The sequence below is a fragment of the Alligator sinensis genome, unplaced genomic scaffold, assembly GCF_000455745.1.
Source record: "Alligator sinensis unplaced genomic scaffold, ASM45574v1 scaffold536_1, whole genome shotgun sequence".
Classification (NCBI taxonomy): Eukaryota; Metazoa; Chordata; order Crocodylia; family Alligatoridae; genus Alligator; species Alligator sinensis.
In genome coordinates this window covers 268,592-273,981 of record NW_005842951.1, presented here as the reverse complement: position 1 = coordinate 273,981, position 5,390 = coordinate 268,592, and the positions used below count along the sequence as shown (strand labels likewise).

The window sequence follows — 5,390 nt, the reverse complement described above, 5'->3', positions numbered from 1 at the left end:
GGGCGCCCCCTGCCACAACCAGCCTGCAAAAAGGGCAGCTGGCCCCATGATCTGCCTATGAAATTGGCAGGCCACCTCCTTGAGTTCAGTAGACCCCTATCTATAGGAGATCCTCAAATATCTTGCAAGATCCTCAGATGGAAGCTGTGTTATAGATTGTAAATATTGAATGGTATTTATTATTAATATATCAATCACACCATTACATACAAAATAGTTTGGCATCTTCCCATTGATTTTTCTTGTAATTAATGTGAAGTAACTTCTTTTGTATGCTGGAACTTCATGAAATAGGGAAAGTAGAAGCGGAAGTTTGCTGAATATTTTAAAATCAATTCAGTTTGATCTGTTGCAACATAAGCGTGACGTTTCTTCCCTGTGATCTGCTTCATGCCTCGCTGGCAACTTCTTTTGAAAGGTTAAATTTTACTTTATTATCTGGAATGTCCTCTCATTTACTAAGCTCCAACAGACATCAGGAGCAAACCAGTAAAATTAATGGAGTTGCACTAATGTACAAAGTTGGCATGAGAAGGAAATCAAATCCAGTACCTTAGAGTGGCTTTTTCTGGTGGGGTTTGTGGGGGGTTTTTTTCGGATTTCCAGCTTTTTGACAAGGGAAATACTGTTGTCAACCCATGTGTGCTCACTGGTCTCCTTTCCTTTTGTAGTCACATTTTTTCCTTGTTAATTACCATGTAAAGGTGCACAGTTTTAGCTTATAGAAGTGTCACTCCTGTTCATTCTTCCTTTGTTTATTCTTTCTTCAACACCTTCAAAGGCTTGTGCTGTGGTGAGCCACATATGTGAGTAGAAGCAAAGCAAAGCAAAACATTTATCTTCTGCAGTTCACCCGAGCTTGATTTGTGGGATGGGACAGATGAATATTAAAAATTTAAATCTGAATTGACAGTGGTTGGAAATTATTAATGGAGTGATCTATTTTATCCAAGACACCAACAGATCTTTTGGATTATTTTCCAAATTGTGGGTTTAGTTGCTGAATATATTGCCTTATGAAGCTTTTTATTTTAACCAGAATTGAGTACATTTGTCAGTATTACAACGCAAATTCATAAAGTCCATAGTAGAGATGACTTTAATTTCTTCATTTAAAGGCAGTGCTAAATTTCCTTTATTGATGTTGAGATAAATTATGAATATGACTGACAGCATATACCAATATGTTTTTCTTTCATATGATTGATTTTTATAAGCTTCATAATGCAGACTTAACTTATGTACCCTGTCATGCACTCTCTTTACTCATACCAAGAAAATGTTATTACAAGATGGGAACAGTTCACAATTACAAGGAAAATTGGTAGTGGGCCCAAATGCTTGATCAAATTATGTGTATTATTATTTAAACTTGCATGCATAAAACCCAATCTTAGATCTGACACAACTATCTGAATATTGCGGACTCCAGAAAATTCTGGTCTAGAATTTCAAGCAAGAAATTTTAAAATGCTACTATTTGAATCATGAAAGCTCCAGAATTCTTAAAATGAAGAGGTTCAACTTTGAATAAACAGCAGGAAGCGATACTTGCAGTTTTAGTAAAGCTAAGAATATGAAGACTGTAGTTAACAGTTAGTTGCCATCAGTATCCCCCTTAAACATGACTGGGTATAAACAGATGTCATGTTTTGAGTGGGATCAGCTGTGCTGGGTGGACACAGATGATGATCATCATTGGTGTCCAGAGATGTTGGCAGGGCTACTATCCTGCAGGGTCAGACCTCTGGCACCCCCAGGGATTCAGAAGCCCAATTCTGCAAGACAGTGGCCACAGGTGCTGCACCTCCAGTCGGGGTGCAACAGTGCGATACCCCCACTGTGGGAATCCCCTGCAGGATCCCCACCTCTATGCTTGTAGGCCAGGCCCTGAGCCAGGGTATGGCAGTGAGAAGGCACGCCCTGGGAACCTTTCTTGCATGGGGATTCCTGGAGCATACAGAATCAGGCCCCTGAAACCCTGTGTGCCTGCTTGGAGAATACAGGCAGTCCCAGGCTGCCTGCATTTTCCTACCCTAAGTACCCCACAGTGGGAGGGTGATTTCCTCTGCATAGCCCTGGCTCCGTAGCATGCTGTATTCTGTTTTATCCCCTCCCTTCAATACAGAAGTCCCTGCTTTGGCTGCATTTATTCCTACAAATGGAGTTTACGTTTGTTCTCTTCATTTCACAATAGGTTCAGAAAAATGCACAGAATGGTTCTTGAAACCACATGGAGAAATTATGGCTTTTCTCCATTGTGGTTTTAAAAATAAGCTTATATACCTCCAGAGATTAAAAAAAATGTATTATGCTGTGGTTCTTAGATACATTTCTGTTTCTGAATATAACTATCTACTTATCTAAATGATAGTTAGGCTATGGACCATTTTATGATGTGGAAGTTCATCCCTATCAGTTCAAAAATGTTGCAGCCAGTACAACTCTAGGGGTAGTGACAGCCAGGAGGGAGCCCCTTTACAGGCTGCTAGTGGGATAGCCCTGGGTTAGGCAATAACCCATATATGTCTAGTCCTCCAGCTGAAACTGAGCTACTGCACCTTGCATTTACTATTCATTGGATAAAATGGAGGAAGAGCAGTGGGGAAGTATGTGCCCCATCAAATGCAAGGGGTCAGGCTGGAGTCACTACCAAGCTGCCTTCTAAAGGAGTAGCTATCTTACTGGCCATTGGTGATGCATGGGGGGGGTGCATGTGGGTGCTTCCCCCTGGATACGCCAGCCGTGAACCCGGAAGTGCACTTGCCACCCCTGCCCGGTGACTGGCTGCTGGGGAACCTCCCACCAGTCAGCTGTTGGCCACTGGGAGACCCCCGCATTGGCAATCTGGTGCCCTCCCAGACTCGGGAGGCACCAGTCGCCCATGTTACTGACTCACACATTCTCTAGCTAGTTCATTTCCTCCTTTCCCCAAATATTTCTCTCTCCTTGCTGTCCAGGGAGCCAGCTTCAAAAGAAGAACCTGGAGAAAGGTCTGGCTAGGCAGCCTGGTGACTAGAGCATCATGCTAGGAAATCAGGCCAATGTAGGTTCAAATCCTCATTCTAGACAGCAGGGCTAGAACTTAAGTTTTCCACTTCTTTGGCAAGTGCCTTAATCACTTAGCTATTAGGCTAAAGCAGTGATCTCCAACATTTTTAAATAGGCAATCACCTTTGGCATTTAGAAGCAACCCAAGATCTACTGTGTGCCCCCCCACCCCCCTACTGCCCAGCAGGGAAGTCTGTGGGGAGGGAAGGGGGTGCAGATCAAGGCAGAGGGATAAAAAATTATTTGGGGGCATGTCTCCCCAGCTGGTACGCCCCACCCAGCCGGGGCCCCACTCAACTTACTCCTGCTCCTGCCTCTGCAACACTGTCCCCCATGGCAGGGGTCTCCATCTAGCTCCCGCCCCTTCCCTCCCCCATGGACTGACCTGCTGGGCTGGGGTGCATGCGTGCATTCACGCAGGGGTGTAGGTTGTAGCCGTGTTGGTCTAAGGACATAGGCAGACAAGGTTCCTTGGGTGAATCTGATATCTTTTATTAGACCAACCCAAATAGTTGGAGAATAGTTATTAAGCAAGCTTTTGGGTTCAAAAACCCTTTGTCAGGCTAAGGAAGTTTCAGCAGTTGGTGTGCGCTCTTCCTGGATGGAATGAAAAGTAAAGAAAACAGAGGCTGGGCTGGGGAGTCAGTTGTCAGGCAGATTATAATGTGTCATGCAGGCACTCAGCCACTCACCCCAGCTTTGGATTGACTCCAAGAGGCTCTGAGAACTACCACAAGAGGCTCCAAGATCTACTGGTGGATCAAGCTCCACTGGTTGGTGACCACCGGGTTAAAGCATTGGAAGGATTTCCTGTTCATCCACCAACATGGGTTTTTGGTACAATGCTGTGATTTATACTCACCCAGTATAGGCTCCTATGGAGCTGTGTACCTACCCAGATAGAGCACAGCTTATGCATGCATGCTGCTTGTGGAATAGAATCACAAGCTGTGTACAAGTGCCAAAAATGGCAATTTCATGACTGGATATCTACTCTTTGGGCATGAAAAGTGAAATAGGATTCTGCCCCGAGTCTAAAGGGTGGGGAAGCTGCACAATTCTGCTGCTTGAAAGGGATGTCACTTGAAAGGGATGTCTGGCACTTGAAAGGGATGCCTTCAATATATTGTCTTTACCAGTGGTGCTCATCCCTGTGGTCACACAAGCCAGGCGAATGGCATAGGGCCAGTCCGCAAGCCAGATCAGGCCTTGTGTGCTGGGATCGGGGTTCCACGAGTTCTCTAGCTGGCCCCACACACCAGAATCAGGACCCATTCTACCCTGCACACCTGTCTAGCACACAAGGCCATGGCCATGGGGCTTCTCACTGACCTGTGGGGAGCCCTACAGGCTAGAAAGCATAATGCAAGGGACCATATCTGGCCTGCAGGCTGGGGGATGAAGACCCCTGCTCTATACCAACCATACAATTGGTCCAATAAAAGGTATCACCCACAAGAATTCTCTCACATATTTCCTGAACCACCACAGCAGCAGCGTTGTCTTAACACACAATGTATTCCAGTGGATGGACCAGGTCTAGTGTTGAGAATCTGGAACCACTGAGCTTCCTAGTTCTTCCTATAAGGAACAAACAACCTGGTTTCAATTCTGTGGTGACATCTAAGTACCATTCTTTGCTCACATTATATTAAATGGGATCATAGCCACTTTTCTTGATTTTTGTACCATAGGTTGCCTCCAGGTATAACTGTATTTCTCACTAGCAGAATATTAAAAAGACACATCATTTAATTACTTATAGGGCGCATCCACACATGCAAGCATGTGCGCTTGCAGCAGCTCAAATAGAAGTGGTGCAAATTTGAGCCGGGGCTTTTTGCCTCAGCGCACATGCTCGGACATGCACTTTGTTGTGGAGCAAACTGTGCCACTTGGGGCAAAATAACCCTGCCTGGCCCCTCCCAGATCTGCAGCCAGGGGGAGCTAGGGCCCAGGGCCAGCACCTGTGCTGTCCCCAGCAGTACAAAAAGCTGCCTTGGCAAGTAGCTCACGGCCCAGCCAACTGGTAGCTGGGGACACTGCCCCTTGTGCCAGCTGGACTGCTGAAGCAGCCCTGAGAGTTCCCTGCACCCTCTACCCACTGCAGCAGTCTGGCAGTGGGGGCTGCTGCCTGGCTGTGACCTGCTGTGCACCTGCCAGACCTGGATGGGGACTGCACAGCCAGTAGAAGGGGGCAGGAGGGCCCAGGCTGGGGCCACTGGGGCTCTCCCTCTGCCCCACACTGTGCGGGCAGGCCCCAGTCAGCCAGATGGCAGCTGAAATGCTGGTAAGTGCTGAGGGGGGTTCGTTTTTTTAAAACTATGGGGTGGGAGGCA

At 46.4% G+C, this 5,390-nt stretch overlaps 1 protein-coding gene across 11 annotated transcripts in view; it reads right to left on the bottom strand.

The window, feature by feature from the left end:
- PRLR (prolactin receptor) overlaps positions 1–5,390 on the bottom strand; it is a 140,887-nt gene that overhangs the window by 83,063 nt on the left and 52,434 nt on the right. The window contains exon 1 of one of the 11 annotated variants that reach the window (XM_025192616.1): positions 4,522–4,600. The exons of 9 other annotated variants lie outside the window; for them this stretch is intronic. The gene's annotated coding sequence lies outside the window, so the exon portion shown is untranslated. Of the gene's footprint in view, positions 1–4,507; positions 4,601–5,390 lie in introns of those variants that run through there. One more of the 11 variants, XM_025192617.1, reaches the window with a different exon arrangement.